This window comes from Vidua chalybeata, chromosome 3 (assembly GCF_026979565.1).
Source record: "Vidua chalybeata isolate OUT-0048 chromosome 3, bVidCha1 merged haplotype, whole genome shotgun sequence".
Classification (NCBI taxonomy): Eukaryota; Metazoa; Chordata; class Aves; order Passeriformes; family Viduidae; genus Vidua; species Vidua chalybeata.
The window spans coordinates 80,515,557-80,540,837 of record NC_071532.1 but is presented as its reverse complement, the minus strand read 5'-3'; the positions used below and the strand labels follow the sequence as shown (position 1 = coordinate 80,540,837).

The 25,281-nt window shown below is 39.2% G+C and overlaps 1 long non-coding RNA gene across 2 annotated transcripts; it reads left to right on the top strand.

The window, feature by feature from the left end:
* The first annotated feature begins 908 nt into the window (after positions 1-908).
* Positions 909-7,787, top strand: LOC128786315 (uncharacterized). Of its 2 annotated transcripts, XR_008430239.1 has the most exons (5): positions 909-973; positions 1,976-2,065; positions 3,726-3,858; positions 5,938-6,078; positions 7,620-7,787. It is a non-coding gene; the product is annotated as an uncharacterized LOC128786315 (long non-coding RNA). The 2 variants fall into 2 exon arrangements; XR_008430240.1 differs by lacking the exon at positions 3,726-3,858.
* Positions 7,788-25,281: the final 17,494 nt, after the last annotated feature.

Here is a 25,281-nt window from a genome sequence, read left to right as displayed (position 1 = left end):
CAAAAGAAGAAATAGTTAATCCCTTCTTTCTTCTCAAGAAAACTCACAAATTGGGCTGCTCTATCTGATAAGGTTTTCTGGAAAGAAAAAGACAGTAAAACTGTATACACATGAAGAAAGATGTCCTTTCATGCACTGTTATGTATTTGGCTACATTTGTTTTGAAAGAAAATAGCAGCCCAAAGAAGTTTTGGAATAGTCACTGCTGATTTGCACTCCCAGTACCTAATTTGGGTGAATTTTAGTTTTGACATAATTTGATTGCAAACAATTCATTGTAGACTTATCTGTTTATGGAGTAGTCTCATCATGAAGCTCTGACATGTCTTTAGCTTTATTCTACCTATTCAACATTTCTGGCTCTCTGTATCAATTCCACTGGACTTTTTTCATCTAAGATAAAATTCAGTTTTGCCATGTACATCCAACCTAGTCCTACCAAGTTCTTAATTTGATGTGATGCGGCGTTGCGTTCTTTTTCCCGGTCCCGGGCGGCTCGGGGAGCCCGGCTAAGCTCAGTGTATCATCTGGGAGTCCGAGGTTGCCGCTGGTTCGGAGGCTCTGGCGCTGAGCCTCCGCGTGGGCTGGCCGCGCTCTGTAACCGGTGCTGGGAGGAGGTAAAGGGGCGAAGGAATGGCACACCCTGCCCTGCGTGGCTGGAGAGGGTTTATTGCCGCGTGGTCGCCACGGTGGAGAGCGGCGTCCGCTCCCAGTGCCCGCGTGGATGAGATGGCGACGAAACAAAGGGGCACATGGAGTTTTATAGGGGGCAGAGAGACAGGGATAGAAGCCACCTCACCCAATGGGGACAGGCAACAGCGGAGTGACGTGGACCATGGCAACCAATGGTTGGCACACAAGGGTGTGTACAGGGTTCCGGGACGAATGGGATTGCGGGGATGGGGTGACTGGCACGGAAGTTTCAGGAATGAACAGGAGGTGGTTACAAGACTGACATGGGAATGCTCCAGTGGTGAGTGACCCGGAGAGAACCATCACGGGGGCAACATGGCGGTACACAGAACTGGCTAACTAACATTATTAAAATTCCTAACTAAACCCCAGCCCGGGATGCAACAATGTGATGCCAAGCAACGGTTTAAAATCACAATTAAAAATCCCCTAGTATAAAATGTCTTGTTGGCACTGTTCTTTTATTTATATTTATAGATGATGTGGATATATTAAAGCCAGTTCATTAACTGGCATTTATTCACTGGAAATTTAATACATAAAGGTAGGTGTTTTAAGTATTTGTATACTGACTACCTGTGTTATCTAAAGTATTCAGATTTGGGATTAATAATCTTTTGAGACATCCCCATAAGGAGGCCTGAAAATGATCCTATGATATAAAAATGTGAGATAAAATGCAAACATGAACACAAACAAAGAATTAGTTTATTTAAATGTCTTCCTATTTTAAGAGATTTAGAGTATTGAGCAACTATGTAATAAACAAATCTAGACACGAAATGTGCAGAACCTTTGCCATGTACCAATTTTATCTATTGCAAACCTTTTTTTGCTTCTTTCATTTGGGACTGATTTGCTTCAATGGAAAGGTCATCATATACAGCCAGCAGACAGGGAGATGCAGCATTTACATTACAATTAATAAGGTTCTTAGAGAATGCAGGCTTTCTAAATTCAGCTAATATAACTTTATTGTGTCAAACCAACTTCACTATGGAATGTCATAAAATGCCTTGTTTTAAAGCAGTTCCTCAATATATAAATTTTATTGACGTACCAATTAGAGAAGTCAAACCCACACATTTTACTCTTTTATCTACTGGCCTCATTTTAATGATTTTAATTTCTTTTTCTCCCCCAGACTTGAACTGTTGTGACTTACTTTTTTTCTATAACAGTTCACTGCTCATTTCGTATGCAGTGAATCTGTGTGGATATGGCATAGCAAGTACAGCCCTCTCAAGCAGTAGCTGAATTTTGCATTGTCCTTCCCCCTCAGACAGTGGAGTAGCTGCTGTTCCCCTTGGAAATCCTCTTCCACCATCCTCAGCTGGAGGGTAAGGATGTCTTTGATCCAGCATGATCAGTGGTGAGTGCCACACCTCCTGACTGTTCCATGACCTACTTGCCCTGGAAGTCTCAGCCTTCCTCTGGTCATGCATTCTTTTTACTCCACCTCCTTCCATCCCCTTTGGTAAAATGGCATTCCCATTTTACTGTACTGGCAAGCAGCTCTCTGGCTGGCCCCTTCCAGTTTACCCTGAAATACAGCAGAACAAATAGTTCTTGATTACCACATACACCAAAGTAATTATCACAGAAAATGTCATAACCTCACAGGCTTTCATGTGGCAGGTTTGTCATTTTTTGAACCTGTCATTGCCATGTGATCACAAAGCACCATCTGACTGGCTTCTTGTTTCCTTTGGGCATGCAAGTGATGTTATATAGCATTTACCTTTACATCCTTTACATTTTTTCCTCTATTTATAGAAAGGGGAGTACAAATATGAATAAATATTGGTTTTAATTTATTTTTAGAATAATATATCTAAATATAAATATAAAGATTTAAAAAATCAAATATATATGCACAAGTGTTTAGGTATGTAATGCATCAGACACTCTATTTAGAGCAAATGAAACTGTTAATTAAGTTTAAATGAAAATATTATCTAATTAAATAAAAATAAAAAGCAAGCTTGGGTTCCACCACTTTACAAGGCTACTGAATCAGCCCTAACATTTTAGAGTGGAGGTGTGGGACCATGAGTAAGTTACAACAGGCATACAGTTAGTCTCTTTCTGACTGGATCAGCTGCTGTTCTCAGGAGCCAGGTAGCTGAAGGACAAGTCGCCCTGTCTGGCATGATGGAGCTGGCCAGCTCTGACTGCAGGTTTGAGTCTGGAAGGAGAGAGAGATCAACAGTATGGCCCCAGAACCCAGGGCAAACCCATCCCGTATGGCTGTGGTGTCCCTCAAGGCAGAGCAGCATCAATGGGTATCTTTGGCAGCACAAGAGGATCAGCTGTCATGGTCTAGGAAAGCAAAGAGATTGGTGGCTAATATTGGCAGTGATGCCGTGCAGATGTTCAAGACAAAGGGACCTCAGCAAGGGAGCCTTTCCTTGTCCAGGCTGAACAGTTATTGTCCTGTTCCCACATATAAGATGCTTCAATCCATCATCTCTTTGTCCCTGTGCTGGATTTGCTCCAGTAAGTCCATATTTTTCTTGCACTGGGGTGCACAAAATTGGATGCAGCACTCTACATGTGGTCTCACTAGGGATTAGTAGACAGGAGGAATAAATCAGATGGTATTGTTCTTCCTAATGCAGCCCAGGATACCCATGACTGAAGAGGGTATTCATTATATTTACAAGTAATATGACGTAGTGATGAAGTGAAATTGGAACAAGCTGCAAGACCGATGCAGGACATAAAATTCACAATGATTTTCACCAGTTGGAGAAATGATCTGAAAAATAGGATTAAATGCTACAAGGATTAATGCAAGGATCCATGATTGGGGGGGGGGGGGGAACTGTAGAAAGAGGTACAGGAGACTTGTGAAAGAGAAAATAGTGCTTATAGGAGATGACAAGCTGAATAAAAGTTAAAAATATCATGCACTTACAAAAAGATAGAGTTGTCATTCTGGGATATATGAAGAAAACTAAGAGATGTATAAAGAGAAGTTTCAATTACACAAAAGATAAAATTATCTTAGCCTTCTTCTCAATTTTTAGAGGTCAGAGGACAGAATGCCTTTTTTATTCACCACATTTGGAAAACACGAGGACTTAGAGAGATCAAAGGAGAACCTCTAGAAATCAGTGTGAACAGCGTACTCCTGCAAAGGCTGGCTTGAACTTCTGGATTGTATCCTGAGTTCACTGACAAGAGAAAAACCAACCTATCACTTTTTTCTGCCTTGCTCTTACAAGACCTTCATCCCATCCCAATGAAAAAGTCTAACGGTTTTGAGAAATATAGAAATAAAACCAGAAAAAAATTACCTGTCAACCTGGCTTAAAAGCAATCGGATAGTCTAAGAAACATGATGGAAGAGAGAAATAATGGCAGTCTTCAAGTTTATAAATCTCTCATAGATAGAGTGGGATCTGTTCTTTGGATTGCTGTTGGACAGGATGGAGAGATTAAATTGCAGTAGGAAAATTCAGCTTGAATATTATGAAAACTTTCCAGATAAGTACTGGTCTGATTGGCACTGGCTTTCATGCTCTGGGGTGTTGGGGAGGTTCTTGTCACCAAAGGTTTTTAAGAGATGTTTTGATATATGTTTGTGAGAGCTTACATGGGATAGTGGATCCTGCTTGTGTCAGAGAAACATCTTTTCTCTCCAACCTTTTCCTTCCCAATGTCATTTTCTGTAACTGTCTTACAGCATAATAAAACAGAAATGCTTCAAGGATTTTCTTTTGGAAAGGGTAGAGTTTGGGATGGGCAGATTGATTTGCGATATTAAAACAACACCTAAATATTCAAATGATACTTCAGAATGCAAGGCCTTCCTTTCTTTCTTTCTTTCTTTCTTCCTTTCTTTCTTTCTTTCTTTCTTTCTTTCTTTCTTTCTTTCTTTCTTTCTTTCTTTCTTTCTTTCTTTCTTTCTTTCTTTCTTTCTTTCTTTCTTTCTTTCTTTCTTTCTTTCTTTCTTTCTTTCTTTCTTTCTTTCTTTCTTTCTTTCTTCTTCTTTCTTTCTTTCTTTCTTTCTTTCTTCTTTCTTTCTTCTTTCTTTCTTTCTTTCCTTCGTTCTTTTTTCTTTCTTTCTTTCTTTCTTTCTTTCTTTCTTTCTTTCTTTCTTTCTTTCTTTCTTTCTTTCTTTCTTTCTTTCTTTCTTTCTTTCTTTCTTTCTTTCTTTCTTTCTTTCTTTCTTCCTTCCTTCTTCCTTCCTTCCTTCCTTCCTTCCTTCCTTCCTTCCTTCCTTCCTTCCTTCCTTCCTTCCTTCCTTCCTTCCTTCCTTCCTTCCTTCCTTCCTTCCTTCCTTCTTCCTTCCTTCCTTCCTTCCTTCCTTCCTTCCTTCCTTCCTTCCTTCCTTCCTTCCTTCCTTCCTTCCTTCCTTCCTTCCTTCCTTCCTTCCTTCCTTCCTTCCTTCCTTCCTTCCTTCCTTCCTTCCTTCCTTCCTTCCTTCCTTCCTTCCTTCCTTCCTTCCTTCCTTCCTTCCTTCCTTCCTTCCTTCCTTCCTTCCTTCCTTCCTTCCTTCCTTCCTTCCTTCCTTCCTTCCTTCCTTCCTTCCTTCCTTCCTTCCTTCCTTCCTTCCTTCCTTCCTTCCTTCCTTCCTTCCTTCCTTCCTTCCTTCCTTCCTTCCTTCCTTCCTTCCTTCCTTCCTTCCTTCCTTCCTTCCTTCCTTTTCTTCCTTTTCTTCCTTTTCTTCCTTTTCTTCCTTTTCTTCCTTTTCTTCCTTTTCTTCCTTTTCTTTTCTTCCTTTTCTTTTCTTCCTTTTCTTTCTTTTCTTTTCTTTCTTTTCTTTCTTTTCTTTCTTTTCTTTCTTTTCTTTCTCTCTCTCTTTCTTTCTCTTTCTTTCTCTCTCTCTTTCTCTTTTTCTTTTTCTCATTCTCTCCTTCTCTCTTTCTCTCTTTCTCTCTCTCTTTCTATCCTTCTCTTTTTTTTGTTTTACTTGAGCAACTAACGAAATTTCTTTCACTTTTGGCTAGTACAAAAGAAGAGAAATATGCTCCTACAGATGCAATTTCCTATGCCAGCTCCTCTGGATTTTGAGCTTACAAGAATTATATTATGTCAGCAAACTCAGACACATATTAAGAAGTGACATTAACCATATATAAAAAGAAATTTTCACTGAGACCTGCTAACTCAATAAAAAACCTCACTGAAATATGTATAACAACATTCATTTTAGAATAGGAAGCACAGAAAGTACAGTCAACATAGAAAAAATTATTCAAGAATATTTCCTTAGCCAGAGCTTCTGTTTCAAAGGTGGAGTGATCTTTCCTAAACCAGTCTGGAATGGCAGGATGAGAATGCCAGGTCTGCTGGGGAAGATGAACATCAGTCTTTGGCCTGTTGCAAGTCTCGTAAGATTTACTTTGGATTTCCTGTTACCACAAAAAAAAAAGGGTAAAATGGCACATCTTTTCCTTTCATAAATAATTCCTGCAGATAAGGGTAAACGTTTTTGAATATTGTTGAAGACTGGAGATTTTACAACCTATTCAACAGCTTCTTGATGGCAATATTAACTATTTATCAACCTGGATGAGTTTCAGGGCTTAGAGGGAGATCCCAAGAGGCAATATAGGTGCCTCCAGTTAAGTTTTTGCAAAGTAAAAAATTGGTTTTCTTTGTCTGCATAAAGTGAAACAAATTGTACCACTTCCTCACTCTTTTTATATGGTCAGTGAGAGATATCATTTCCTCCAGAGATGAGCTACAGAGTTTAACAAGCAGCACAGAAAGCCACTAACAAAAGCAGAGCCTGGGAGTTCTAAGTTTCTTGCTCCCTCTTCAGAGGAAAGTTTGAGTAATGTGTTCCCTGGGGATCCAGAATAATTTCTTGCAACTCCCCTCGCCTTTGGGCCCCTGAGCTCTGGCATGTGGCCTGGCTGTGCTGTCACACTACACCAGGCTGAGCATCCCTCTTAATGGGCTGGCTCCAGCTGGTGGGGAGTGACTGGGGACTCTGGACTGGAACTACAGGGCACTTCTAAATGACTGTGACTTTCCAGTAACTTTTCAAAGCCTTACTAAAAAGATGAAGGATTAAAAATGCACCTCGCATTTCTTTCACACGGACAAATGCGACAAGTGTGCTTTAAAATGATCAGTAACAACTAGAGTAAAATACTCAAAGAGTTTGTTATCATTGTAGCAGGATGTGAATTTGTTTAATGAACACTTAAGCAGAGAGAATGGAAAGATCTTGATATGTCTGCAGTTAAGGGCTGTTTTTCCAGGTATTTAGTGGCAGAACAGATGAGTCTCTAATCCCATTATTAGGTATTATTTATGCTTATACTTGGAACCTGACCCTTCAATTAAAACTGGAATTAGATAACTCATACGACTGAATCTCACACTTATTCTATTTTACTGTCTGGAAGGGTATCTAGATACTGCAACTTTGTTACTTAAGCTTACTGCAATTAAAGCCTTTAAAGACAAGTGCTAAAAATGTCAACTAGTTTCCATGTTTTAAATAAATATTTTTATAAATATTGTGAAATAAAAGCCAGAGTTAATGGTATTTTTTCAATAGTTAATGTTTAATTGTCTATCAATCACAGAAAGTGCCATCATTTTTTGCATGTCAAAACATTTTATAATTGAGCTTCCATTAATCTACTTATGTTGCACTGTCTTACAGAAGCAAGCTGTTTTGTCTATATTTGTCCTATTCCAGCAGATGATAATGTAAGATAAGACAGTTGGTTATACAAGAATCCTGTTTTTAAAAATTCTGCTAAATAGAGCCAACTGTTTTTGAGGTCAAGATGGAAGAAAAATCTATTTGCATCAGTCTCTTAGAGCTATTTCCACAAGCAATAATGTATGTTAATAGGACACAAAAAATAAATGCAAGATAATTAGGATTGCATAATAATTTTTTCTATGCTCAATTCTAAACTAAACAATTCCTTAATTTGTTGTGTTCTCTGCAGATGTTCCCACTGATTTAAATGTGATGGCTGGAAGCATAGAAGACAGCATGAAATAAACAAGTAAACTAGTCTAGTGCTAAGATAACTAGTTCTTGGTCCAGTTTTGGAGGTGAGGAGGCCCACAGGCCACATGATTCAGATGTTCTCCAGAGTTGTGGGTCTTTAGTTACAGGAAATACAGGCAGTTCAGATGCCCCATAGTTGTTGCGTAGCCATGGACAGGTTTTTCTGCTATATTTTACACTTTCCTTAAAGACTTCTATTTATCAGAATTACCTCAAAAATGTAGAGTGTCAGTTGCTTCATTCCACAATCAGAATGAAACAAGGCTGTTCCATCTGGCTGTTTCAGCTATTTAAATACTTTGGGAGGGCTAAGAAAAGTCTTAGGAATCAAAATGTGAGCAGAAAAAAATATGCAAAATACAGGGGAGAAGGAATTGAATCCACAAATTGCTGAGGACAAAAGAGAGCACAACCAGCTGAGCTGACCTTAAGAACATATACCAGTAGATATGCAAAGGGTTAACTGGAAATTCATATAGTGATAATAAAATTATATCAACAACACTTCTCTAATGCTAGGAAAAATTTAGGCTACAGCCACATCATTTCTCAATTAAAGAGTTGAACAAATTAATCACTTTGCAGTTCCGTTTTTAAAGGAGATATATCCTAAGAAGAACTTTGCATACAACTAGGGTTTAGAAGCCTGTCTGATACTGTCTGATATACCAACTTAAGGGGCCTCTAGAATCAATGATTTGCAGATAGGAGAAGGTTAGTAGACCTCCTAAAGACCTAACATGGGATAAAATCCCATCTCATCTCAGCAGGAAATACTTACGGATAGGACTAAAGGCATTCCCATGCAGCCATGTCCTGGCTGTGCAAATAGGCACAGAATCAGTCTTGAATGCTTGGTCACAAGATGGGGGACCCTCTCAGTTTGTTAAGTTTCTTCAAGCTTCTGGGGCCCATCTGCAGCCACTGCTTGTTGCACCCCGGGTTGGTTCAGTTAGGGGTTTTAATAAATGTTAGTTAGCCAGTTCTATGTACCCCCATTTCCCCCTGCAATGGTTCGCTCCGGGTCACTCACCATTGGAGCATTCCCATGTCAGTCTTGTAACCACCCCCTGTTCATTCCTGAGAGTTCTGTGTCAGCTACCCCATCCCCGCAATCCCATTTGTCCCAGAGCCCTGTATCCACCCCTGTTGTGTTCCCGTTGGCTGCCATAGTCCGCGTCACTCCCCCGTTGCCTGTCCCCATTGGGCGAGGGGGCTTCTGCCCCTGTCTGCCCGCCCCCTATATAACCCCATGCTTCCTCTGTTTCGTCACCATCTTGACCACGTGCGCGCTAGGGGACGCCGCTCTCCACCGTGGTGACCACATGGGAATAAAGTTCTCCAGCCACACAGGACAGGGTGTGCCTTCCTTCGCCCCTTCATCTCCTCTCAGCGTCAGTTACAGAACGCGGCAAACCCACGCGGAGGCTCAACCCCAGAGCTCCACACACACGCGGCAGCCCTGGCCTCCCGGACAAAGCGCAGAGCCTAGCCAGGCTCCCGAGCTGTCCGGACCAGGGCGAGAAGAATGCAACGCTGCAACTGCTTCAGTCTAACAACTGGTAAATTGGTAAATTCAGGCAAAATGGAAAAGAAAACAGCAAAAACAGATATTGAAAAGATGTAAATGTACAGACGCAATCTAACATATTCAAATTAAATGTATAGAGCTAGAAGGACACAGTTTTTTCAGCTCAGGAAATCATCTAAAGCATCTTAACTTTTTTCATTCTCCAGAAAATTTTTGGCCCCAAGTAACTAAATGCTTACATTTAGTTTTATAATTGACTTCTAATTTGCCTTTCAATTTTTTTTTTTTTTTTAATTATAAGTAGCTTCCATTTTGGAACAAATCATTATTTCAAACTGGAAGAGAATCCAGATTATTTTCATTGAATGAAGACTTTTTTAATGTAACAGCAATTTCTCAGAAGTGAAAAAAAAGCAATATATTTTTATATAATACTGGTTTGACCAAGTATACTTAATTTCCTCAAGCATAAATAATACTGTGTGTTTTTCTTCTTTTATTTTTTGTTTTGTTTTGTTTCCGTCCTTTTTTTTTTTCCTAAGAAACATGGAGGACACCAGTTTCTGACTAAGTATCTTGGGTTCTTTCTGAGGAAATCTGCATGACTAGTTAGGTTGGATTCTCTCTCAAAACTCACTGGAAGAGGCTGTAATTGTTGAACTTAGATTTCTTGCAATTTATTTTTAAACTAAAGTTTGTTTTGCTGGTGAAATTTGGGGAAAATGTAACAATGTTGGTGAATATTTAACAACTAAAAATGGTTATGAATAGTCAATATGAATAGTGCCAAGATTCCTTTTTGATTAGACTTGAGAACTGCTGGCTGTAAAAAAATCTTTTTGATGGGGCACTATTTTTAGATGCAGTTCACTCTTCAAGACTGTTCCTTAACACTCAGTGTTGTAGAGTAAATTAGGGAAGATACCATTTGGTCAGTTCAAACTGGGGTAGTACAGCATTTATCTTCTCCTTGAATGTGTACTAGATACAAGGAAATTTACCCACTTTCCCATTAACTGTTGGTCAGATTCCTTAGTGCAAGAAGTTTTCCTTCTGTTTTATTGTCCTGAGTGGGCATGCAAAGTTGTAAACAGTCCATAGTGGTCATGATATTAAAATCCTTCATCAGTATCAATCACATTATCAAATAAAAATAATACAGAGTTTAAAATTGAAGTGTGTGGTATTTCCTGCCATTTTCTCACTTTGTTAAGCTGGGTTTCCTTCCAGCTCCTCTCGGCAGCCATAATAAGCATAAGTTCATAGCTGGTACCTTTGACTTTCTTGGCTGGGCTATGTAAATTTCTAATTAATTCTCTGTTCTGCTTTATATTTCCAAACAGACTCAACGTTCAGGATGAACTTCCAGATTTCAGTGCTATTGCTGTTCTTTCTGGCCATTGTAGATGTTCCTGTACCTGACATACGTAGATTGGTTTCCTCAGGCAGAATTCACTGAGACAAAGAAACAGATTTTCATGGATCCCAAGAGGTTGGCAACGTGCATATAAATACTTAATTGCTGCACTGTGCTATGATGATAGAATTAGGCCTTCTTTGCAAAAGATTTTTCCCCCTGGTTTTAATTAGCACCTAGATTATCTAAAGGAAAAAATATTAAACAAGAAGAGGCCTTTATGGGATACTGTATAATTTTACTGAGAACTGAATTAATTTAAGCATAATTAGTGACAGCTGAAAACCATGCAAAACATTGCTTACTTGAATCTCATTGTGGGTAAAAATAAGTTTTTTTGCAGGAGATTTCCTTTTCCTAGAGCCTGTAAGGTCTGGAATACTAATAATTTTTTCAATAATACTACAGTACTTTGGAATTTGCTTTCAAAAAAAAGTAGATTGATGGTAAATTTGTATAGTTGTCCACCCTTCCAAAAACTCCCTGGTTTTGATAGCAATTTGAAAGATTAAACTAGTTTAATTGCATGAGATGATAGCTAACTAATATGAAATTTCTACATACCTATACTTAAAGCTCTTAAGTATTTCCTTAAATTATCTTGATTTATCTTTTTAGCAATGCAAATGAGAGTGATACAAGCAGAGGTTAGCTCATTCAGTGGAAGCTAAATGCACAGAAGTTGAAATGAATCTTACACATGCAATTTGTTTAAACTTTTGCAACTTTTCTAATAAACTGAATTTTAAGATTCATGTTTTCTGAATCTAGACTGATTGACTCAGCCATGTTGTGTGGGAAGAGAATCCTCTGCAAACACATTGTGGAGGAATAACCTGTTATTGTATTACTGTATTCAATAATGGTTTGTGAAAATTACCTGGTATAATAAAATGGAAAAAAAATGAGAATAGAAGAAAAAGTTCAGCAAAGGCATTTCAGCAAAGGCACTTCCACTCAAAAGTTTCCAGCTTTTGTAGTCCAGTCAGAGCAATGCAGAACTGGAGTTGGGTTTTAAGCTCCCCTTGCATTTTATCTGACAGAGTGATCCTCAGAAACCTCCTCTCCAATAAATGTCTAGGCTATGCTGAGGTTAAATGCAGAGGGAAAGGGTGAGTTTGGCCACCTCACGTTGAGCCACACAGGAGAGCTGGATGGGGACTCAACACAGGTCTTCTGTCTGAATCCTCAGCTCTGAACCTTCCTTTGGAATGCAATGCCAAAGGAAAAGTATGATTATACTGAATGTCACAAAAGTCTGTGTTATGAAAAGTTAAGGTCTAATTCCCTGCTTGAAGGACAGTTTTGAAGTTGTATCTGTCATATTAGAAAGGAGCAGACACACTGAACTTTGCGTCTTGTTTGCTAACTTCATTATTTTCAGAGACTGGTAATTTTGCTTTGTAGTATCTTGGGATGTGGACCAAATATGAGCTCCCACCGGTTGAAAACCCCTTCTCTGTTCCCAATATCTGTGTGACTTCCATGCATTTATTTACAGAAATTTAGTCATTTAAAGGCTTTAGAGATTAGGCAGTGATTAGACAGTCTGAAACTGTCAATGACGCTGAACTGAAAGACTTGGACAGACTTGGCCTAAGTCCGAGGTGGTTTGTTTGAACTCTTTTCTTACTTAATTTTCAAAATTTCTCTCACAGTTCATTGCAAAAGAAGAAGCTTTTTGTAAAAAAAACCCGACCCAACCCAAAGCAAACAAACCTCAAACAAAAAGTCAGGCTTGATTAGCTTTCCACTTCAAGTTCATTCTATAAACCCGACACATTATTGTTTGCTTTTTTCCCCTCCCTCTGACTCAAAAACATGACAGAAACTTAGGAAATAACAAGCTCACAGAGATTTTGTTGTTGTCAAGGAACACACAAAACACAGAGTGAGATAAGAATTGAACAAACAATTGTCGTTTCCTAGAGCAACTTTTGTCACAATTAGTCAAACAGAGAAAGTGGAAGACTGAAATACGAGATTAAAGAAATTATTTGAATAGTTCTAGTACATGTCAAAGTTACTGTTACAATTAAATAGAAAAAGAAAACAATATCACAGTTTAATCAAAACAAAAACATCAGCAAATCTATAGGTTGTAGCATTATGGGGCTCTTTCTGTTAGAATCAGAGAATATGCTGAGTGGGAAGGGACCCACAAAGATCATCATCCAGCTCCTGGCCTTCACACCATCATCCCCAAGAGTCACACCACGTGCCTGAGAGCATTGTCCAAATGCTTCTTGAACTCTGTCAGGCTTGGTGCTGTGACCCCTTCCCTGGGGAGCCTGTTCCAGTGCCCAACCACCCTCTGGGTAAAAAACCTTTCTCTAATATCCAACCTAAACCTCCCCTAACACAACTTCAGGCCATTGCCTCAGGTCCTGTCACTAATCACCACAGAGAAGAGATCAGTGCCTTCCCTTTTTTGTCCCCTCACAAGGAAGCTGTAACTGCAGTGAGGTCTCCCCTCAGTCTCCTCCAGGCTGAACAGACCCAGTGCCCTCAGCTGCTCCTCACACAGCTTCCCCTCAAGGCCCTTCACCATCCCTGTTGCCCTCCTTTGGTCACTCTCTAACAGTTCAATGTCTCTCTTACAGTGTGGTGCCCAAAGCTGCCCCCAGCACTCGAGGTGAGGCTGCCCCAGTGCAGAGCAGAGCAGGACAATGCCCTCCCTTGCCCAGCTGGTGATGCTGGGCCTGATGCCCCCAGGACAGGGTTGGCTCTCCTGGCTCCAGGGCACTGCTGACTCATGTTCAACTTGCCAATGACCAGGACTCCCAGGTGCTGCTTTCCAGCACCTCATTCCCCAGTCTGTCCATACATGCAGGGTTGCCCTTCTCCAGGTGCAGAATTCAGCACTTTCCCTCGTTGAACTCCATGTGGTTGGTGGTTGCCCAGCCTTTCATTTGTCAAGGTCTCTGCAGGGCCTCCCTGCCCTGGAGGGAGTCAGCAGCTCCTCCCAATTTTGTATCATCTGTGAACTGCTCAGTATCTCTTCCAGTCCTGCCTCCAAGTCATTTATGGAGATGTTGAAGAGCACAGGGCTGAGGATGGAGCCCTGTGGAACACCCCCAGTAAGTGACAGGTCACCAGTTTGATGTCACTCCATTCCCTGTCACCCTTTATGTCCAACTCGTGGGCCAGTTGCTCACCCATCCCATGGTGTGTTTATCCAGCTGTGTGCTGGACACTTTGTCCAGAAGGATCCTGTGACAAGCAGTATCAAAAGCTGTGCTGAAATCCAAAAAGATTATGTCAACTGGCTTCCCTTGGTCAGCTAGGTGGGTTTCCTTGTCATCAAAGGAAATCAGGTTTGATAAGCAGGACTTTCCCCTCATGAAGCCTGTGACCAATGACTGCGTTGTCTTTCAGGTGTTTTTCAACACCTCCTAGAATAATCCTCTCCCCAACTTTACCAGGCACTGAAGTGACACTGACAGGGTTCTCCTGAAATAGAGTAGAAATTTAACAAGGTAGAAATCCATTTTGGATTAAGTGAAATGTACCATTCTGAATTATTAAGTCTGTAGCTTGCTAGCATAGGTGAAATATGCTGTTTTAATTTGTTTAGTCTGTTAGCTCTGCTAGACTTGTAAAAACTGCCTCAGCCGAGGAAAAAGAATGCAAATTTCCAAGTGGAAGAGAGAAGAGGAGCCCCTTGAACTTTGAAACAAAAGCAAAGAGCCAAAGCTGAGACTAAAAGAGATGGACAAAGTGACTCTAGCGAGTTCTCTGTACAAGGACTAATTGCAAGTTGTAATGTAAAACCAGTAAAATCAATATGCATGAACCTGTTGTGAAACTCTATGCATATGTACTAGTAAGAGGGAATAAAAAAGGATTGAGAGTTCTCAGGAGCATGCATGTCCTTTGAGAGGAACAATCCCCACATGCGCCCAGCACTGAAATAACCATACCAGCTTTACAACTTTTACAAGTTGTGGAGTACGTTTTTTCCACAAATCACTCCTTCTTGTCCTTCTTGAAAACTAGGACAATGTTAACCAGTAGCTGGGACCTCTCTGGATTTCCAAGACTGCTCAAAAATCATGAAGGGAGGCTTTGGGATCACATCAGCCAGCCCTTTAAGGATTCTCAGATAAATCCCACCAGACCCCATAGCTTTGTAGGAATCCAGCTGGAGCAGCAGATCCTGCACTATTTCAGGGTTGACTGGGAGTTGATCATTCTCACAGTCATGGTCCTTCAGCTCATGGCACTGAGACCCCACTGTTGAAGACAGAGGCAAAGAATGTGTTAAACACCTTTGCCTTTTTCTTTGTCCCTGTTTGTGAAGTGACCATCCTCACCCTGTGTTATTTTTACACTGCCTATTGACATTAATATAATTGAAAAAGAAAAAAAAATATTGTCCCCCATGATTCTATCCAGCTTCAACTTCAGCTTTGGCAGCATAAATTTTCTCCCTTCAGAGGCAAGCAGCATTTCTGTATTCTTCCCATGTCACCTGATATTACTTGCATTGGGTATACACCTTCCTTTTCCCCCTTTATTTCCAAGAGAAGATTCCTGTTCAGCTAAGCCAGCCTTCTGCCTCGCCTGATTGACTTCCAACAGTTGGGAATTTTCTGTTCCTGTGCCTATAAGGGGTGATGTTTGAGAAGTGACCAGCACTGTGAAAAGATTTTCCCAGGGGCCTTTACTTACTAACTCCCTGAGAAACCTGAAGTCTGCTTTCCTCTTGTTCAGCGTTGAGGTTTTGGTCTCAGTTTTTCTCCTGTCAGCAGAGGTTTTGAACTTGATTGCTTTGTGATCACTGTGCCCAGGATGGCTACCATTCTCCACTTTGCTCATGAGATCCTCTCTGTTGACAAGCAGCAGATCAAGGCAAGATTAAGCAGGTCAAGTCAAGGTACTCTTATTTGTGCAAATTCACAAGCCAAATTGTGTCTAGTACTATACCACCATACTCAGTACAGGACTGATTTAATTTGTGTCTAATCTGAGAGCAATAGTCCCATTAGACTTTTTCTGTTATCCAGATTGAGGTACTTTTGTATGGGTTACAGTGTAGTAAAAGTCAAGGGAACTATTTCTGTCAAACAAGTTTTGGATCTGTTTCCTCCTGGCAGAATACTTATTATGCAAGACAATGCTGTTATTCCTGTTGCATTTAAGGCAGCAGACTTTCTCCTGAACAGATGAAAAGACCCAGAAATTTAAAAATGTACTTGTATAAATGCAGTTGAAATTGGTACAATAATGTTGTGCTATGACTGGCAAAAGCATGATAAAAAGAATCCATCATGCAAAACCAAACATAGATCTCTACTGGTGGCACTCTGGTGACAGCAATGTCTTGGTGTTCTATTCTAGCCAGCAATATCCTTGGAGTTTGAAGATGGCTTTGTGAAATTATGGGATTTATATTTAAAACAGTTTCCTGGACTGGTATTTGAATATTGAGTAACACAAGTAAACACAAACATTGCCTATTTAATAAGAACTAGACACTCTCTGTGAAGTTCAAGATAAATCAATAAAGCACCTTCATGAGTTATTTCAACTTACATGTAATTAAACGTGGATACACTTATTTGACAAGAGTAAAAGCTGGGGAGTATTTTAGCCTTTTTAAAAACCTAACTTTTACAGAACTGTCATTACTGTAAGGATTTTTAGATACATATGCTGCAGAAAAGAACTGGGCAAAAACATTTGCTCTGAGAGATTTATGTCAAGGGTTTTTTTTTTTTTTTTTTTTTTTTTTTTTTTTTTTTTTTGTTTGTTTGTTTGTTTGTTTTTCATCTTCTTTCTTCCCAGTGGGATTTTCCTAGGAAAAAAGAAGAATCAGAAAACTTGAAATGAGTTCTTTGCACTCATTTAGGCAGAGTTAATCAACATTCACATTCATAGGTATACGTCTGATATTGTGATTACAGAACTTTGATATTTTTACTTAGTTTTCATAAACTGTACCCTAAACCAGACACAAATACAAAGCCATTCACAGCTATTATTATTTAGCCCATGTTATTGTCTCATAAAATCTGTGGATAAAAAATATTTTGCTCATTCTCTTTTTATTGGGTTTCAAAATATTTTTGTTTTTCTAGTCACTCTAGATTTGGATTGTAATCCATGTAATCCATGTAATCCATGTAAAGACTGCATTTTCTGTCTATGCTGATGTCAAAAGCCAGAAATTCAAATAAAACCTTCTGTCAAAATCACCAAGTTTCACCTAATCTTGTGAAAAATCCAGAGATTTTGCATGGTGTCCATTCAAAACCACAAATCAGGACAGCTTTCCTCAGTACTATGTTTCATAATACAAGAATGCTTGTGAAGTTCAGAAAAACTTTCGAAGAACTTGGTCTAAGTTTTGAATTTTAACAGAATTAAAAACCAGATGTTTCATACGATTTGGAGTTTTACACTGAAAGCTATGCCCAGCTCTTATTCACAGCTCAAATGAGACAACATTCACTAAGACAACAATATTCTATAAAGACTTTTTTCCATTTTCTCATAACAAGGTGGACTCTGGAGAATCTTTATGAGAAAACTGATTTTTCTGAGCCCCTAAAATGAAGAAAAAATGACAGAGGTTGACTGGTCTCATGTAATCCCAATTTTATGGCACTCTGAATGCATAGTATGTTGAAAGAGAAATAGAAGATTGCAGTAAAGATATGTCCTGGTATCCAGTAGTTTGCAGAAGACTTTCTAGCCTCCTACCTAACTCCAGACTGACCAGATTCCATTGCGCCTTCTACTTTTTTTATCATCTGAGTTGCTCCTTTTCTCTCCTTCTGTCCTGTGATTTACAAATACCATTGCCACACTCAGCTTATGTAATTTTGCATGTGACTGCCTAAATAGAACAAAAGACAATTTTTATGTAGCTGGCACATATTCTTTGAACATTGCTAAGGTCTTACTACACCAATCATTCACAGACAACTGTTGGCACTACTAACTCATAACACCTCCCACAATACAAACTGCAACATGGTGAGTTCCTTAATATATCCTGTGGATTGTGTTGTGTTAAGGGAAACACTCCAGAAAATATTTTTCCAAAGGCATGTATCACATTGTCGAAACAGAGCTCACTTTTTCTTGAATGTTTGTAGGGTGGAATGGGTTGAGAGTTTCTCTATTTTGTATGTGGGCTAAGGTACTCAAGATAGAAAAATGCAAACCCACTTATTTTATAGTTACTTTGAAGTTCAGTTTTCACATGTTGCCATTTGTTTTTGTCCAGTCTCCCCCAGAATTTGCCATCTAGGCTCTGAAAATCTGCTTCCCACAGTCCAAACAATCCAAACAATCCAAAGAACAAAATTAGGGGAAAAAGAAAGATCTGCAGAGGCAGCAATGTTTCAGTGATAAAGCAAGGGACTTTAAGGTCACATTCTTGATGCTGAGCATGGTAGTTGTAGATATACACCAGAAGAATGTTCACAGAGCTTTTAAAATGTAATAGGCAGGCGACAAGGGAAAAGGGTGTGGGGAGAAAATGGAAAGTTGTCTGAGAGTTTTAAAGAACATATAACCTAACTCTCTGAAACTGAGAGTTAGTAAGACTATCTCCAAAATTATTCTGACACCTTGAGATTCTAGATAACTAAAAGAAATTTAAAAAATAATTAAAGAACAACATGAAGCTCAAAGAAACTACAGCAGCCTGTTAATCCATACCTTTTAAGACACCAGAAACAAGCTTATGCATAAGAGGAAAAATACAGGTTTAGTTGGTAAGAGAAGACAGAGGAACTTAGATGTGCTTATCAGGTAGCATATAGCAAGTAGATTCTTGGTTTCAACCCAGCATATGAAATTTAAATGACAAAATAAGTAATAAGGGTTAAAGGAACATCAATCCTGAAACACTACAATCAATTCCTTTAGCATTTAACTTTTGTTTTGGACTAGTACTTAAATGCCAAACAACATTTAGGTAAGTCCCATTTTGAATATCCTGATCCTTCCACTGCAAAGACAGATAAAAATAAGAAGTTGTCCCATGGAAAAAGTAAAGGCAAAAAGATATTTTACAGCATTGCCCAAGTAACTTTAATAGTTATGAAAGGTACACAGAAAGCCCATGATCTCATAGTAAAAATATATGTTTTTTACACTGGGCAATGGAGTTACGTAAAAAACATCTGCCAGCCAAGCTCTGTCTACCAGACACTTATACCAGCCCTTTTCAGGAGACCAAGTGTAAAAAAACCTGAAACCCAACCCCAAAATATCAAAAAGAAAGCAAAATTCTGCAATTAATACAAAGAGTTCAAGATAGAAGCTCTTCACAGAACATCTCTATTTAACAAATACATAAGCTTGCCTAACTGGCTTTGCTCAAAAAGAGATATTTTTTTTCACCTGATCTGAAAGGAAAATAACTACTTGGCAACCTTTTGAAATATGGCTTATGGCTAAATGTCCTCACAGTTAAAGGCAAACAGAAAGAAGCTTTTGGTAACATGCAGCTCTACTTTCCAATGATGTGACTGACTCTTCTAAAGTACTTTGTTTTCCTTTTTCTAAAGCTGCATTTAAAAAATGTAATCTTGGAAATTCAGTGATTTCAAAACTGGTCTTAAACTATAGACAATATATATATTTTGTCTTTAGGGCAATACCCATAGGATGAATTTTTCAAACTTTTATTTTCCAAATAAAAGTTGCGGAAGGAATTGTTTGAATTTTTGTTTGTTTTGGGTGTTTTGTTTGTTTATTTTACTTTGTTGTTTGTTTTGTTTTGTTTTGTTTGTTTGTTTCCAGAAAGCAAGTTTTTCTCTGTGAAGGAAGAAATGGGAAAAACAAATATTGCTTTAGAAAACATAATTTTGTGTTTTGTGTGCTTTATGTGATATTTTATTGTCTGCTTTTCTGTTCACATAGATTTTCCTCTTTTTTTTTTCATAATAAATTAGCTTCTTTGATTTCTGTTTCTGAGTCTTTTTCCTTTAAGTGCTTAGGGATGCCTAAGCTTTAAAGGCAAGATACCGACAACTAGGCTTTACAAGCAAGACACCAAAATGAAAATATTGAAGAATGGAGCCATTATAAAAATGTTGCTGCTTTTGAAAAGTCTATTTTATGCAAATTTATTTTTAAATAATAGAGTATTATTAAGATTTATTATTTAGTGATCATAAGGTTGATGTAAGTTACTCATGTCTCTATGGGTTCTGTTGAGTTTTAATGAACTTTGGTATTGGAGATGCAGACTTTGTCATTTTAAATCTATTAGGAAATTTGTGTAGGAATTTGCCAAACAATCTTTGAAGGGAGTTGGAGTGCAGGGTCAGAGAGATTCTGAACAAGAATTTACTGTTTCTTATTCTAACAGTTCAGTTGTTGCAACAGCTGTTTAAAATACAAATTCAACTACTAGAGCTTAATAATGGCAATGACAGGGTTAATTTTTTATGGGTAAGAGTTGGGGGGAAGGCCAACAAGGCAGATGTCATAGGGCAAATTGGTTCCAGATCTTCTAGCCAGGATTAAGAGGTAGATTCTACAAGCAGCTGGGAGAAGTCTCACAATTGTGATGACATTCAAGATCATCTACTCCATAACCTTCTCTAGCACCAAGGTCACACTGATGGTCTTGCTTTTAAAGATTAGTCTTGCTACTAAAGACTTCTCCCAGAACAGTTAAGGGATTAGGTCCAGCTAGCATGGGTTTATGAAAGGCAGATCCTGCTTGACCAACTTGATCTTCTACTTTGACAAATTGAAAGGCTTAGTGGATGAAGAAAAAGCTGTGGAAGCTGTCTACCTGGACTTTACTAAAGCCTTTGACTTTGACCATTTCTCATAGCATTCTGCTGGAAAAACTGTCTTCTTATGGTTTGGATAGGTGGTGCCTTAGTGGTGGACTTGGCAGTGCTGGGTTAATGGTTGTACTTCATGATCTTAAAGGTCTTTTCCAATAGAAAATTATTCTATGATTCCATTCTTTTTGCCTGAGTAGATCTGACCTCTCAGTTAGAGTATGGCTCAGAATCAAGCCAGACTAAAATTGCATACCTGTTGTCTTCACTTTGTGTAATTAAGGAAGTGCTTTCTGGATCAGGAATTGGAAGCCACGTGTCACACCTCCCTGGCAATGTCCCAGCCTTTAGGCTAACAGCCAGGTGGGGTTTATGGACTGATGTAGTACTCCTGAGGAAAGTGGATCAATTCCAGGTAGAGAATCTCATGTAAGGACATTTACCCATAAAAATGAGAATCTTGTGTTCATTCTCCTTAAAACAATGCATCTGACTTAAATGTCCCCTCCATTCCTTCACTTAAATCTTAGTATTTAGTGTAAAATTCTGAGGTATTAATTGAATAAATAATCTGAATAAAGATTTGGCAAGCTCAATACTGAAGAGATGGGATACCCGAGCTCAGACACAAGGCAGGTTGATAACAATAGCAAATAACAAGAGAACCACAGTCCAGAATTTTAAGGAGTTTTAAGGATTTTGCATCAGTAGGTATTCATTTCAGGGGGTGTGGTGAGGGGGAAATCAAAGCGTTTAAAACCGAAGACTAGAAACAAAGAACTTCAGAGAAATGAGGTTCTTTTCAGCTGTTCAAACTACAAGCCTGAAATACTTCCTCTTTTACAAATACCAATATCACAGTTCTGTCATTTAGGAGAGTGAAAAGCGTGTTGTATAACTAATCATTTCGCAATCCATTCCTGGTATCAATTGACCCTCATGACCACAGAAACATTTTGGCACCTTTCACAGATGTGGTGTTTGTGTGAGACCAAGAACTTATTGTTACACCTGGCCTGAGCTCAGTGACCAAAAGCACTTGGGGCAAGTTCCTCTCTGCAGTGGCTCTGGCCAGGTTATGTGCTGCAGCTAATGTTGCTGACATGGCTGTGCAAGCAGCCTGTATCACCTGGTGTTTTGTTAGAAGAAGAAAATGCTGTCTCTATTATATACATACATTTCTGTAACTAGACAAGGTTTGATTATAGGTCTAATAATTTTAATTGGTTTTTTTCCCCTCCTCTAGCCAATGACTACTTTTGTAAGTAAAGAGGAGTCCTACCAGCTAATTTATTGGCCACAGATATGAATAATTCTAGGAATTGAATAAGAGATTGAGTAAGAAGTGACTAAAAATATGATGATTGTACTACAGGACTGCTTCCAGCCTTCTACAACAAATCAGCATTGCAACAACTAGTTTTAGATTGGATCAGGAAAATTTCAGGGAAATACAAGGTGACAGTTAGCTAAAGTTGAAGGGTTATATCCTTACTGTTCATTAAGTCTTCAGTAATAGAGGAAAGGCTTTTAGGGAGCTCTTCTTGTTTGCTTTCCTTGCTCCCCCAGCTCCCAGGCTGCCAAAGAAACAATGACTCAGGACCCCAGCACTACTTGAGAGGGTGGCTTCATGCAGGCTGCTCTGAGTTCAAGTTTTCCCAAGTCCCCTTTTTTCTCATGTGGTCCCACAGCCTTCCCCATCAAACTGGGGCAAAATTCGTTGCTTGTTTCACAAAAAAATTCAGAAATTTGGGACTGTGCTCCGACTCAGAAGATTTGGAGATATCAGAAACCTCTGTTCACGAGATCCATTATAAATGCACAAGTTACTTGTGTTTCTGACCTCTGGCCAGTCGTTTAGGAATCTACTTCCAAGAGAACTCCAATCTCATAACTTCAAATGAAGTTATGGGAAACTCAAGGTGTTTGAATATCAGGCTCAAAGTAGAATAGCCCATGTTGAAAATGGCTTTGATCTGCTCAGAATCCCATTAATTTTTAGCAGTAGTGAAACAAGTGTAAGATAGGATGTGGAATAAGTATTTACTATATATTTGGAAAAATATTCCGCACAACTTTTGCATTTAAGAAATACTCCGGCAAGTCTTTTGGGATACATTAGAGAATTAGTCAGTAGAAGGTTTAAGTGGTGTGATCACCTGTTCATGCAGGTATTAGGCAGGAATCCTGACTAAACAACTGACAATATTCCCCAGAAAGACACTTGTTACAAGGCATGTAGAAATTGGCTCACCCTAGAATGTGGTAGGTGTTAAAATCAGGTAATTATCCAAGAAGTTTTAACAATTTCTCTTACACAATGCTCACTTAACTGTGTCTTGTGAGCCACTCAAAAGTGACCACAGGGATTTAATGTGTTTGCTGGTAGTCAGCAGCTGAGTTCCTCTGGCAGGGAAGGCCTCAAAAACAGCTGAAGGGATCGCATTAGGAAGAGAAAATCTGCATTTAAGTGCTTGTAATGGCTTGCAGCAGCTTGGTCCCTCCAGGCTGGAAGTGACTGCTTGCACCTTTGGCCAGAATGTACAGCTGCTCCTACCTCACCCAGCCTGGGGGAGCTGAACTGCTGCTGGATGAGGTCTGGATGAAGACAGATGTGCCTAAACAGAGCTGCTTTTGACACAGTTCAAAAATGCTAAAGGTCCTAATTTGGACCTTCAGTAGCTCTGGCTGTGGTCTCCAAATTCTCTGTCCTGTCTGGAAATCAGTAATTCCCAAAGTAAATAGTTGTGAGTGGGCTTTTCAGCTAGTTAGAAATGCAGCTTCAGTAGGGCAACCGTGTCATGGGACTGGTCTGAAAATGATATTGCCAGAAGCTTGCAGCTTGACTCGTTAGCTAGTAGCAGCAGTCCTTGAAGGACCTGAGAGCTCACGCAGTTGGGATTTTTTTCTGCTATCTTTTTATGATTTGGGTTAAATACTTTTTTTTTTTAACCCCATCCAAATTACTACTATTTCAAATGCTTAACTGCCTTCTCAGCAGTTCTCAGGGAAGTCTTCAAGTCTTCTGCCTGGATGCCCTTCACATAAAATGACATTGCCCTGCAGATGCTTGAGGTGAAATTTTCTGAGTGATATGTTTATCTGCACACAAACATTCCCTCCCTGCCCCCAGTCCCTGCCTTCAGTAAGTATTAACTTTAATTTTAGCCTGAGAGAAAAAGGCAGTCTAGTGCTTCCCCAGAGAGCACGTGTCTGTTTTTCTGCTTTCCAACAGTTTGCAGTGAAGAGTATCTGGATATCTTCATTTCTGTTCTAGTTCTTTTTTCCCAGCTGCTTGTGTTTGATGACAACAGTGCTTTCAGAAGTAGAGGTACAATTCACAGGAAACTAAACCACAGCAGTTTTATAGATACACATAGAAACACAGTGCTTTTTTGATTGACTAAAAAAAGTAATGAGACTGTTTTCATCATCTGAGCTAAAAACCAGAGTAAATGGTCCTTTGAGGATGTAAAATAATTGAAAAACTCTATTTGTTTCTTATGTTCTATTTTTGTTAGAAAGATAAATTGAAGTAAATTAAGTAAATGTCAAGGGATTTTTTGGTTGAATTATTTCTCATTCATTTACTGCCTCAAATTAGCTAATTTAAATAGGATTGGCAAGAGTGGAGATTTCATTCTGCCTCAATTCTCAAGGTCCTCATGCAGTACTTGCATTAATTTGTGGTGGACCCTGTAGAAAAAAAATACTGCCAAGAGTTGAAACTAAAGGGTTGAACTCACTTGTCAGGAAAAGTATTTGTCCTTCAGACAGAGTGGTTTCCCCCGCCTGAGCAGAAGGGTCCATACAAAAGAGCTATGAAAATGATGGCCAGTGCAGAAAGAGTAGAAAAACAGTTCTTGGTACTGGGAGTTGGAACTTGGAATTTGAACGATGAGATTTTGTCTTCCGAAGTCTAGGGGAACGAGGCTGAATATATTTGTGGTAAAGTTGTGTCAGTAAGTCACTGCTTCCATTAGAACTTGCAGGGCCTGCTGAAGTCAGCTGGACATTGAGAATAACATGAAATGTTAAGATGGAATATTGCATGGAGTCAGCAACCACCAAGGCAACAAAGAGACACTTAGAGACAAGGAAAGCCAGAGGTGGACACCGGGCGAAATGAAGCTGGAGCTGTGACAGCCCAGCCAGAGAGGTGTTGAACCGAGCTCCTGGCACGCTCCAGGGAGCTGACCAAGCCCTGCCAGTGGAGGTCATGCTTGCTTCAGGACCTGGGAGCATCTGTGACCAATGAACAGGAGTTAGAAAGGTGTCTGCTTCAGCACTCAATGAGACTGGCTTTTGCATGAAGTCCAGTTCTCTTTAAAGATAAGGGCAGCTTTGTAATTTACTTTACATAGGCTTTCAATTGTATGTGATAAGTAAAAGATAAACTTCAAACAATAAGCATGAGTTGCGTTTGTTATCCTACCTTGATTTTGTGCAGGAAAGGAACAGATATTTAGGAGTCATGTTGTGTGGTCTTCATGTCTTCTGGAAGCATCAAACTGTTTATTGCCTCTTTGTCTTTGCTTCTGGTTCAGTTATCTCCAATATGCTTAATTTTACAAATTAAAGCCTCTGCTGTGTGCATTATTGCAAGAAAACTATTTATTCCAAGGTGTCATTTCTGAACTCTTAAGTTTCCAAATAATAACAATTCCAGCACAGTCTCTAGTCACAAATTGAGAAATAATTTTCATTGACACATCTTGGCTTCACAGTAAGGCTCTTCAGCATTTCAAAGGGAGCTGTTTCTGGCACTGACTATTGTTTAAGGAAGTGAAAAGTTACTCTTTGTGGAGATTGTTGATGTGACTTGGCTGGTTTCCTGTGAATTCAAAGCTGACTTGTTTAACAGATATTTTACTTCTGAATACTGATT